The sequence below is a fragment of the Sorex araneus genome, chromosome 1 (genome assembly GCF_027595985.1).
Source record: "Sorex araneus isolate mSorAra2 chromosome 1, mSorAra2.pri, whole genome shotgun sequence".
NCBI classification, from domain to species: domain Eukaryota; kingdom Metazoa; phylum Chordata; class Mammalia; order Eulipotyphla; family Soricidae; genus Sorex; species Sorex araneus.
Window position 1 is genome coordinate 228,649,485 of NC_073302.1, and position 13,397 is coordinate 228,662,881.

The following is a 13,397-nucleotide window of genomic DNA, read 5'->3' on the forward strand; positions in this document are numbered from 1 at the left end:
TTCAAATAATTTTTAAATAATACTTGTCCAAGGTGAGAATACAATATCATGGAAGTGGTGTGATGTTTGACTAGTTGTGTGAGTGCTTCAGAATGGTCAAGCAAGATAGCTGGGAAGAGGGTATTGAATTTGGTCACTGTCATGGGTTACAGGATCATTGGTAGATTATTTTCAAGAGAGTGAGCAATTAAAGAGAATTATAAAATAGACTGCTTTTTTCTGAAAATTTGGTTTAAAGGATGAAACAGATGATAGTATAAGAGAAAATGAAAAATAATACTTTAGAAATATTTTGTAGCTAAAATATTTCTTGGTTATCATAAATGTCTGTGTTCTATACTATACTTTATACTTTATGCTCATTTTCTCATGCTGGAGTTTCAAGTGGAAATTATAATTTTTTTTTGTTTATGTTTATCCCATCAGTGGTTCTCAGGGTTCATACTCCTGGCTCTGTGCTTAGGGATCACTCCTATGAATGTTCCTGGGGACCAAACCAGGATCTGCTGCCTGAAGGGCAAGCACCTTAACCCCCGTACTATCTTTATGGTCCATCAAATGGAAGTCATAAAAATTTGATCAGCTAACTGAAAATACTAACATATCTTCAAAATACTAATGAAAATATACTCGAAGTAATGTATATTCATGTCTTCTTTCACCTAATTTTGGTTCTTTTTACTTTCTCATTAATCATTTATGGTTTTTCTTTTTACTGTACTAGCTTTCCTCTTATTATCAATATTACCTAGGATTTCCTTTGTTTTCCCATTTGAGCCTAGTTTTTCCTTTACCTTATTTTAACCACATGCCCATACTATTCTCCTAATCAAGTTCAAAGTTTACATGGCTTTTTTCTTTCATTGTTGAAGTTTTTATGCAACCCTTGATTTAACCAATTTAGTTCTTATAATGTTTCCACTTTTATTATTCATTGAAATGTAATTAAACTGTCAAATGGCATTTAGCTAAATCAAGAATTTAGTAATTTTGCAGATCAAATAATACATCCTTTATGCATATGATGTACTTTATCCTCATTTTTCATCATGGATAAGAAATACAATCTTGGTTGCATTCCTAGGGATCATGATGAAAAGCAAACAAGGAATTATAGAGTGAGCTCGATGACCCGTGATCTTCCTGTAAACACAGCGAGAAACAAAACAGTCGGAGATTTTATTAGATCCTAAACTCATTTTTACCTAGTATTTATCTTCCTAGACTTTTTATAAGCAATACACTTTATTAATAGTAATGGATGGGGCTTATTTAAACTATCTTCCAGGCCTCTTTAGAATGAATGCTGGCTGCTTATTCTTTATGCTGTGTTGGACTTAGCGGGGAGATCAGTGTTATCCTCAATCCCTTACTGTGTAGTCCAGAAAGGACCCTAAAAAATGTTCACCTTTAAGAAGTAGGTTGTCCTAGCACCAGGTTGTTTCACTCAGGGTGCCCCAAAGGGGTGGGGGCAGGTGAGAGACCTCCCTGCCCCAAGGGACCCTCAAAAACTCAACCACTGCCGTGCTCACGGCCACTTTCCACATGCTCAGTCTGAGCCTTACCAACACGTGAACCCACTCCTGACCACGCGACACTTCATACCACACACCACCCATACTCCAAGAGTACCGCACCACATTTGATGGAGTTAAAAGTAGAAGGGGAAATATTTTTTTCAGATATATATATATATATATATATAAAAGTATACAAGGCTCAACCTCTAACAACATGTTAGTAATCTTTTATAGCAGGGCTTAATGGCTCTTGGGTGAAATACAACAATATTAACCCTCTCTCCTCTAGGGATACTTTTTTGTAGCATTTTCAGCAGTTTTTCCATAACAGACAATACAAAATGTATTATTTCAGTTCTGCTTTGGGCCAGGGATTGGGGTTCAGGATGGAAACATCCAAAAATCCAAAATATGGTGGTGGGAAGGTGTAGTGGTGGTGGAATTGGTGTTTGAATATTAAATGTAATGAAATATTGTGAAGTACTTTATAAAATAAAAAAAAAATTATATAAAAAAAGTAGGTTATATAGCTGAAACACCAGTTCTCTAAGTTCTTCTGTATTGAATTTTAATGCTTTTTTTTTCTTCCTTAGGTTTGCAATTCTTCACTTCTCAGTTCCAGTGACCTTAATTCTCACTATTCATATTCCATATGCATTACCTGGAATTGCTCCAGTTTTGAAATCTCAAATTATAAAATCCCACTCTCTGTGGACAATCTGTTAAATAGTCTCCCCTTTACCCACCTTCTAAAAACCCAATATGCCTATTCATTACCTCATAAAAATTCTTCATCTTAGTTATTCCCAAGCACTCAGTTCCATCAGGTTATATTCATTGCTTAGCTACAAGAATTTTTATTTATTATTCTTTAATAGTTACTTTCAAATATTTTCCCCTTCTAATTGAACTTAGTTTGATATGAACTATGGAGGAAATCACATGGTGGTACAAGGCTGAACCCTAAATTCCTATTCTTCAACTTCACCTTGAACCTCCAAAGCATTTTATATATCCAAATTAACTTTCTTTTTTTTTTTTTTTGAAGTAAATAGATTTTATTTAGAGGTTTCTGAGGGAAGGAGGAAGGGATAGTAACAGTAGGAGTAACGTGCTCAAGAAAGAACTCGGGCTTCTCTAAGGGTGGAGGAAGCTCTACACACATCCTAGCACTGGACACAAAAGCATGAAAGTACACATCTCAAGGGGGGAGATGCGGGCGACACATGTGCTCGGGCACCACATGTGCTCGGCCACATGGGCACAAGCAGCACATGGGCTCAGGCAGCATATGTACGCACTTCCTTTGTTCAAGGTGTCTTTTATAGGGTCTCTTCAACCTGCCCCCACGTGGGGGCTTCTTTCCAGGTAAAAGTCCCTTGCTAAGGAGGTTACCAGGGAGGCTGGGAGTGGTGATGGTCTTCTTTAGGCTGCATCACATTTTAATCAGATTAAGGGAGAGGTCAAGGGAATTCGAGGAACTTCATGGGGAGGGGTCTAACCTCCTCAGGGTTGGCTGAAGGTCTTTTAAATTTTTATTTTTTAAAAAATTTTATCACCATGTGGAAAGTTACAGAGTTCTCAGGTTTATGTCTCAGTTATACCGTATTCAAACACCATCCCTTCACCAGTGCCCATATTCCACCACCAAAATCCCTGGTATACCCCCCGTCCCCCACCCCAACTGTATAACTGATGAACCTCACTTTATTTTCTCTTCACCTTGATTACGTTCCATATTTCAACACAAAACTCACTATTGTTGTGGGAGTTATATCCCCAAACAAGATAACCCTAATAAGGAGGCATTTGATAATTAGTTTTCCATTCAAAGATTGTATGTTTTCAGGTTTTAGAAAAGGTCGCGCGGCCGCGTTAGCGGCCACGCGGCTCGGATCTGTCCCAGTCCCGAATCCTGGAGCCATGTTAGTTGCTGCTCAGTGTCGCCAGGGTTCCATCTGGAGAAGGTGTGCAGGCGGCACCTCCTCCCTCCGGTCCCCCAGTGTTGCTGGCCCCGATTCGGGTCCGGAGCATTGTCCGGGCCGTGTTGCTCACCAGAATGCCTGCCGCTTCTCTTATCCAAATTAACTTTCTGACAGTGGTCCTCCTTGCCCTGTTGATACTAATTCCCCTACCATGTCCTCATATATATCTTTTTTAAAAAATTTTTATTTTATAAGTTATCACTTGTATCACTTGTCATCCCGTTGCTTATCGATTTGCTCAACCGGGCTCTAGTAACGTATCCATTCATCCCTGTCGCCCAATGGTGTCTGTTCGCTGTTGAGGAACACAAAGAGCCTCAAACCATTCGTTCAGGGTCTTGACGAAGAAGTCTGACCATCTTGTAGGTGGGCGGCCAGGCATTCTTTTGACATCCCATGAAATCCAGTCGGTAACAGCTCTAGTCCAGCGGTCATCTCCAAATTTTATAAGGTAGTTTACAATATTTGATTACATTTAATCAAACACTAATCCCACCACCATTATACCTTCTCACCACCATATTTGGCATATTTCCATCCCAATCCCAAACCCTGTCCCAAATTACAATCAAAATAATATGTTTTGTATTGTTTGTTATGAAAAACCGCTGAAAATGGTACAAAAAAGTATCCATAGAGGAAATGGTGTGAAGTTGTTCTATTTTGGCAGGGGCTATTAAGACGTACTTTAGGATATCACTAACATGTTGTTAAAGGTTGGGTGATAGGAACTTTCATATATATATATTTCCCTCTATGATTGGTTGCCTACATTTGAGCCCCGTCAGATGTGGTGTGGTACTCTTGGAGAATGGGTAGGGAGTGTCTTATTAAGTGTCATGCGCTGCAAATGCGGCCACACGGTCTAGGAGTAGGTTCTCTCTGTGAGGCTCAGCCTGGAGAGAGACGGCGGTTGGGTTGTACAGGTTTTCAGCTGCCAGGGCTGGGTCTCTTGGGGTAGGAAGGGCTGTCACCCGCCCCCCTCTGGGGGCCCTGAGTGAAACAGCCTGGTGCGGGGTCTGGTGGCATGGCTGTAATGGGCATCATGTTGCTCTCTTCCAGGAGAGAAGGCCATGCGATCTGAATGATGGCCTATGACGAGATTTTATATCATTCTTTTCATCTTCGTTCTTGAGACCTACAATAGTCTCATATATTTACAATCTTTAAAAGTCCCTAGCAATGGGCTGGAGTGATAGCACAGCGGGTAGGGCGTTTGCCTTGCATGCGGCTGACCCAGGTTCGATTCCCAGCATCCCATATGGTCCCCTGAGCACCGCCAGGGGTAATACCTGAGTGCAGAGCCAGGAGTGGCCCCTGTGCATTGCCAGGTGTGACCCAAAAAAGAAAAAAAAAAAGTCCCTAGCAAGATCTCGGTTCTCACTGGCTGTCTCTCGGCCCTGTCACCCATCCAGACTCTGTCTTGCACTGCCTGTTTATCCAGCAGCACCCACAAGCTGGTTTTCTCTCTTGCCTTTCTACTGAGCATCATCTGCTTTTTAATTGACTCAGCAGTGTTTACAGTGTGGTCTTCTCCTTCCTTGAAACTCTTTCCTGGTTTCTATGACACATTTCCTAGTTTTATTATAATAGATTGTTTTTGTCTTTGTTCATTTTGTCTCTTCTCTTACCATCATCTGTTAAGTCAGTACTCCCTTCAGCTCCTCAATTTTGTGCATAATTCATCACACCTTTTCTTTTCATCTATTCTCTCTCTACAGTGGTACAGCCCCTATCACTTCCCTATGTCACTCAGTTTATTGGGGAATCTTCCTGGACACCTTGTCATTTTGTTCATTACAAGACCTGTTTGTGTCCTTAATTTATTTTATTTGATTCATGCTCCCACTGTCTGTGCATTGGATGCTCCTATGGCCTAAAATACATTGTTCAGATACCTGATTGGTGCATTCCCTCCCTCTACATGAATGTCACCTTCTCAATCAAGATATACACTCTTAATGCCACACTGTCTCATCCCATCCAGTTCCTCTTACCTTGTTCAAATGTTTTCACGTCACTTAGTATCACTGTAGCACTGTCATCTCATTGTTCATCGATTTACTTGAGTGGGCGCCAATAACGTCTCTACTCGCCCCAGCCCTGAGATTTTAGCAGCCTCTCCTTACTTGTTTTTCCCAATTGGAGGCTCTTTTCAGGGTCAGAGGAAGAGTTACTGTATTTGGCATATCGAATACACCACGGGGAACTTGCCAGGCTCTTCCTTGCATCACTTAGTACACTCTAATACTATGTATGTATAGTTTACTTATTTTTAAATTGATTATTAATTGCTGATCTTCTCCCTAGATTGTCTGTTCCATGGCAATAGGGACTGTCTGTTGTGTTGAGTGACACTAGGGGGCATGAGCCAAATGCCACAGTATATGTGACCTTATAATGAGAATTCAGTGAACCTAAGTTTCTGTAACACATTCAAGATGAAATAATGAGTAGGTGTTAGATATGCAAGGAGGAAGAGAATTGAACTGGAATTTTGAGTTCAAGTGTCCAGTATATTCCTACTATTGTAAAGCTGAGATACTTTTTTTCCTAGAGAGTGCAAAAGTTAAGGGAAAAAAAAGAAGTTAAGAAATGCAAAGGCCAGGGAAAACAAGGGCTAGGAGGACTGGTCAGTGGTTGGAATCTACCACAAGTGTGTGGGGGTGGAGATTTACCCCCAACTGTTCAGCCATGCATGGGTTTAAGATTAACTGCAGTGTTTGATCTCTTTCGAGATTTATTTATGAGTCTCTGGAACAAGTCCAGTAGAAGAGCTTACATGGTAACACTGGAGTTGGTTCGTGGAGGTCACTGCCAGAGCTTCCAGGAGTAATTGGGAAGTGGGGGGAGGTAGCCTATCCCAACCTCGTGAAAGCCTGGATATTTCCATCACAAAACCTGCATACACATATTTTCAGCAGATTATATCTTGGTGAGGTCCATCCTGAGACGGTGGAGTCAGGCTGGGGGTATGGTGGCAATTTTGGATTGTGGAAGCAAGAAGCTGCCGGGGGCTCCGCTTGGGTGGGCACCAGGCTAACCCACCACAGTCATATTTACCCTGGTCTGTTCAGCCATGTGTTGGTTCGAGATTAACTGAGCCTTTTGATCTCTTTCAAGATTTATTTATGGGTCTTGGAAATACAGCCGATAAATGAATTTGTATAACTGAGTGGAGGTGGCTTATGAGTGTGGCTCCCACATACCTAACTTTTGGCCATTTAATTTCTTGGTAAACTTGGTCCAAGTTGTTGGGGTCCAGCCAAAGACACAGTGGCAATTTTGGGGTGTCAGGAAGTCTGAAGGCACCATCAGGTTGCTGATGCACTTGCCCCAGGTACAGGTTGACCTGCTAGCAACACCATACCCCCAATTTTTAAAATCTTGGGGGAAAAAAGAAGTTTAGGAATGAGGCTTGTGGTTTTACAGCATTTGAAAGTTGGAGAGAAGAGGAGAAACTAGTAGAAGAAAATAAATAGAAACTGGTTAAAAGGAGCAAACTGTAATGCCTAAAATGAGAGAATGAGAAAGAGAGAGAGAGTAGAGAGATGCCTGTCATAGAAGCATGCATGGTTGGGGGTTGTTTTGTGGGTAGGAGGGAAGGGAGGGAGACATTGGTGCTAGGAAATTACACTGGTGGAGGGATGGTTTTGAAATACTGTATTACTGAAATCCAATCATGAACAGCTTTGTAATACTCTATCTCAAGGTGCCTGCCAGAGAGGTAGGCTTCGGGGAGGGAGCTGGGAGGGAAACTGGGGACATTGGGGGTGGGAAATGTATACTGGTGAAGGTGTGTTGGAGTATTATATTACTGAAACCCAATCATGAACAACTTTGTAACTGTGTATCTCATGGTGTCTCAATTTTTTTAAATTATTAATAAAATTATGTTACTACAGTGAAAATATGTAGTTCATATTTTTGCCACTGTTGTCACTGTGTGGTTTTGAAACTGTCTTTTCATCTCTTTAAGATTATCTCCTCTGTAAAGTTATTTCATTGTCTTTTTTTTTTCTTTTTTTCTTTTTGGGTCACACCCGGCGATGCTCAGGGGTTACTACTACCAGTTACTAATACTGGCTTTGCATCTCAGGAATTACTCCTGGCGGTGCTTGGGGGACCATATGGGATGTTGGGAGTCAAACCCGGGTTGGTCCCATGCAAAGCAAACACCCTACCTGCTGTGTTATTTATTGCTCTAGCCTCCTGGGACACTTCTTAAAGCTCTGCTCTGCCTCCCTTTGATCCAGTAACTCTGATCACACCTGCTCCCTAAGCTTCCATTTCTCTTTTAGGTGATGTGTTTTTAACAAGCCACCCCCAAGTGATTGTTTTTATCAAAAAGTTTGTGAAGTGGTTTTGTTTTGTTTTGTTTTTTTTTAAAGAGAAATATCTGTAGATCCCTTCAATGCTCCTTCAGTTTACACAAGGCAAGCACCCTACCCACTGTACTTTGTCCAGGCCAAATTCTGGAAATGCTTTTAACTTTCTGAGCTAATTCATATTAATTATTTTTGTCTTAATTTAAATATCTCTACTGGGGCTGGAGTGATAGCACAGCGGGTAGGGCGTTTGCCTTGCACGCGGCCAACCCGGCTTCGAATCCCAGCATCCCATATGGTCCCCTGAGCACCGCCAGGGGTGATTCCTGAGTGCATGAGCCAGGAGTGACCCCTGTGCATCGCCGGGTGTGACCCAAAAAGCAAAAATAAATAAAAAATAAAATAAATAAATAAATATCTCTACTGTTTGAACTGTCTCATTGCTTCTAGAAATGCCTTTATTCTCTTTTCATGTGTCAGAAGTCCAGAAAAATGATTTTATAGTTATGATTTTCGATAACTTTGTTAGCAGCACATATTTATTTGATTGGTAACAGCACTCAATATATATTAATGCAATTTTACTTACATTAAATATAAAAATGACTGTCTGTAACAGGATGTGACTATTGTAAGTTTTCATTTCATAAATCCTCTGGAAATACTGAACCACCTGGAGTCCAGGAGAGAAAGTCGGTGCCCTGGGCCAGAAGTCTGTCACTGTGCTTGAAACCTAATCGCATCCCTTGCTGAGAAGAGTGTTTTCCATTAGTCCATATTCTATATTATAGCCTCAATTTTAAATCTACCTTTTGTTGTTTTCCCCCATTAAATTATTTTGAATTAGCACATGTATATATATGGAATGGCTATGAAAGTAAGACTTAATTTCTTATCTTTGTGAAAGTAGAACTAAGCCAAGGAAAGAGAAGCAACAATTATCCCCTATCCCCCACAAGAAGACATATAGACCAAAAACATGAAAAAACATTAGATTATTTACCCTTAAACTGATGATTCAGGAGGAAGCAATTAACTTAAGGCTTGGCATCAAGACTAATAACTGCAGGAAAGCAATGTTACACCCTTTCCTCACTTTCAAAAAATATTTCTTTTTTTCTAATTTTTTATTTTATAAATTGATTCACAATATTTGATTACATTTAATATTCAAACACTAATCCCACAATCATTACACCTTCCCACCACCAAATTTGGGATGTTACCATCCCATACCCCAAACCCTGTCCCAAAACACAACCAAAGTAATATATTTCATATTGTCTGTTATGAAGAACTGCTGAACATGCTTACAAAAAAGTGTTCATATAGGAAACATTGTGAAGATTGTTCTATTTTGGCAGGAGTCATTAAGACATTCTATAGGATATCAGTAACATGTTGTTAAAGTTTGGGTGATGTGAGCTTTGGTGTATATGTATATATATATATGTATGAAAAATAGGTATATATGCATATGTATATATTTCCCTCTATGATTTGTTGCCTACTATCTGAACACCATCAAATATGGTGTGGTACAATGGAGTACTATGCAGTTGTTAGGAGAGATGAAGTCATGAAATTTGCTTATAAATGGATAGGCATGGAGAGTATCATGCTAAGTGAAATGAGTCAGAAAGAGAGGCACAGACATAGAAGGACTGCACTCATTTGTGGAGTATAGAATAGAATAACATCACATGAGGCTGACACCCAACAATAGTAGATACAAGGACAGGGGGATTTCTACATAGCTGGAAGCCTGCTTCATGAGAGGAGGGGAGAAGGCAGATGGAATAGAGAAGGATCATAAGAAAATCATGGCTGGAGGAACCAGTCAGGATGAGAGATGCGTGCCGAAAGTAGATAATGGACCAAACATGATGACCTCTCAGTGTCTTTGTTGCAAGCCATAATGCCCAAAAGTAGAGAGAGGGTATGGGGAATATTGTCTGCCATGGAGGCAGGGGGAGGGTGGGAAAGGGCGGGTTCCAATAGCCGGGATATTGGTGGTGGGGAATGTGCACTGCTGGAGGGATGGGTGTTTGATCATTGTGTGATTGTAACCCAAACATGAAAGCTTGTAACTATCTCACGGTGATTCAATAAAATTAAACATATATATATGTATATATATATATACATATATATATGGTGTGGTGATTATGGAGAATGGGTAGGGAGTATCTTATGACGTGTCTTATGATGTGATGCGCGGCTTTTTCAGCCGCGTGGTCCAGGAATATGTTCACTCATATGTGAGGGTCGGCCCAAGCATGTGGGGAGCACCCTTTAGTGTGGCTAGTGTGGCGGCAATTGGGTTGTGGAGGTTTCAGCGGCAGCTGGGTCCCTTGGGGCAGGGATGGCTCTCACCTTCCCCTCCTCTGGGGTGCCCCAAGTGAAACAGTCTGGTGCAGAGTATGGTGGCATAGCTATGGGGACCTCATGTTTTGCTTCCTTCCGGGAGAAGTAGCCATGTGATCTCAAAAAGTATTTCTAAGTATTATTTTTATTGATATAACGTAAGTTTACAAGATCATCAGTGTTTATATGTTTTAGGAGTACAGTGTTCCCACACTTGCCCAGTACCGAAGTACCAGTGTTCCTGTACCCCTTTAGCCCACCAACCCTTCTATCACAACTTGGCAACCGTGATTCTGTGGTCAGAGTTTAAGAATTTGTTTTTGAAGGACATTGTCTGTTTCCTTTCTCTCTTTATATTACTATATATGAATGAGGTCATCTGGTATTTGCTTTTCTCCTCCCGACCTATTTCAGTGCGTGTGACCCACCCCCTCTGTTTCCATCCATGTTTTCACAAAAAGCACCTAGTTTACATTTTACAAACGGTATATAAGGTTTTTTTTCTTAAATACCCCCAACATTCTCATAGCTGTAAGGTGTGAGAATGTTTTTGACATGGGGTGGGCGGTTGTTTTTGTTCATTTTATTTTTATAAAGTAAAAGCAAAATATCTTATTGCTGTATTGGTTTGCAAATCCCTGATAATAATTTGGGTGTTTTTTTTTTTTTTTTTTTTTTTAGCTTTTTGGGTCATACCTGGCAATGCACAGGGGTTACTTCTGGCTCTGCACTCAGGAATTACTCCTGGCGGTGTTCAGGGGACCATATGGGATGCTGGGATTTGAACCCGGGTCGGCTGCGTGCAAGGCAAATGCTCTACCTGCTGTTGCTCTAGCCCCACCTGATAATAATTTGTAATGAGCAGTTTTTCATATGCCTGTTACCTATTTATGTCTTCTTTGGTAAAATATCTCTTCTGCTCTCCTCATTTTTTTGATGGGATTGTTATGTGTTTGTTGGATTGGGGGGGAGGTAGGGGGGTATCAGGTAATACTCAGGGTTACTCCTGGTTCTGAACTCAGGAGTCATTCCTGGTGGTGCTCAGGGGACCATATGAAATGCCGGAGATTGTACCTGGGCCAGCTGCATGCAAAGCAAGCACCTTACCTGCTATACTCTCTTTCCAGCCCCTAATATTTTTTTTAGTTCTTCATAGATCATGTTTGATAAGCATTATAAGGCATGTTAATCTTGCTTGGTTCCTCTTTTTTAAGTTAATAGTCTTTGCAAAGATAGGTAAAATACTTGCTTACACAATTTTGTGGGGTTTTATCAGCATTTTATAACTGTTTCTATGTGCACATTCAGAACAAGTTTTGTAAATTATCTTGCCTTTTAATTAAATTAAGTTAATGAAGTTAATTAACTTTTGTAAATTAACTTGATGATCTTCTAATAGTAACTAATATTAGAATCTAGAGTTCTTTGTTAACAGATAAGCACATAATAGTTTTTCAGTAAATACAGACTATACCAACTGGTAATACCTAAGCTTATGAGAAGCATGATAAGTGTTTCTAAAAATTATATAGTCATATTTTATAATATATTTTTATTAATAATAAAAAACATTGACAATACCAAATAATAGAATTTGTCTCCAGTAGACTTATTTTTCTAAACTAATATCTTAAACTACAAAAAGGAACAGCTTTCTCCTTTCCAAATTTTTTATTGAAGACCTATGATTTACAAAGTTATTGATTGTTGAGTTTTAGACATATGATATTTCAACACTGCCAGTGTCAGTTTCCCTCCATCAGTGTTTTCATATTCCCTTCCCATCCCAACCCATCCCTTCCTGTCAACTTGACAGGCACATAACAAAGTTTCAGTGGTTGCAGCTTAGAACGTATGTTTTCAGTTTTGTTGAGACTCTGTTTTGGATATATGGCCATATCACTCACTCCTATCACCAGTATAACTGAAGCCCAGATGCCTGTTCATCCATTATTCTCATTCTCTTCTAAAAGAAACAATTTTTTAACCTGACACCTGAATTATTGCATATCATTAATTTTACTGAAGGAACTTCACAGATAATTTTGAAAACCTAAAGTGATCTTTCATAACTAATATACAAGCAAAGTAAGTCTTTTTCAGTACTGTTCAATATTGTTGTAGGTGTGTAAAGTGTTGTCAAAGTATCATCACAGTATTTCAATAAGAGAAGCAGTACTAGTGCATGAGAAGAAACTGGTAGAAAACAGAAAGAAAATGGCTAAAACTGAAGGAGTTTTGGGTCTTGGTATTCTGTTCCTCTTTAGGATGTTATTCAAAGTATCGTCTCTTTGGGATGGATAGTATTCATATTGGCTAGCCTTCTCATTTTGACAAGAGAACTTTAAGCTTGAAGAGAACGTTTCAGGATTAAAAAAAAAGCAGCGTTCTTAAGCATAAACTGTGTACTATGATTTACAAGGTTGTACATAATGCAGTTGTTTCAGGCATTCAGTGTTCAACACCATTCCCACCACTAGTGTGACCTTTCCTCCACCAATGACCCCAGGTTCCTACCACCTCCCCAAGCCTCTCCCTTAGTAGGCACAAATAAATTTACTTCAGATTGCTTGTTACACCAAAAAGGTAAATAGAATTATTAAAAGACAGGTCAATAAAAATGTGTCATCATTGTTCTATCTCACAGTGGTGTTATTAAAATCATTGTCTCACAATTTACTGAGCTAGTTGGTGCTAATTGAGCCTTCTAAGTTATTGTTTTCTCTTACTGTTTGAGCTTGGTGGGCTTCTGTGCAAATTGCCCATCAGATTCTCTGTGCTCCTACTGAACTGTCAATTCTATAAAATTTGGAGCGGCCTTGAACTCCAGGAGCTGTGGAGCTAGCACAGTTTGGTGACTTGATGAGATTCAGTTGGTGGGCCATTTGTTTCTATGCCAGAGGGAATAAGGTGTTGGTGGGGGCTGCTGGGCCTCAGGCAGAAAGGAGAATCTGCCTGCCCTCCATTCATTCCAAGAAAGCCCCAGAGTTTTCAGCTTGAACCTATCTAGCTGAGACAATTCAGCAACATCATATTCTTTTTTATATTAGTTGTAAAGCTGGCAATTGTTGACTTTTTCATCAGTAAAAACATAAAGACACAACTTTAATTATCATTTGAAAAGAAAAATGGTTGGCAGGAATTTATTGTATAGTCAATATGATTAGTTTATTACTGTGACTCCTTTAATCTTTTAA

The 13,397-nt window shown here is 39.8% G+C and overlaps 1 protein-coding gene across 1 annotated transcript in view; it reads left to right on the forward strand.

Annotated features, from left to right (window-relative positions):
* Positions 1 to 13,397, forward strand: part of MICU2 (mitochondrial calcium uptake 2) — a 108,148-nt gene that overhangs the window by 59,569 nt on the left and 35,182 nt on the right. The window lies entirely within an intron of this gene.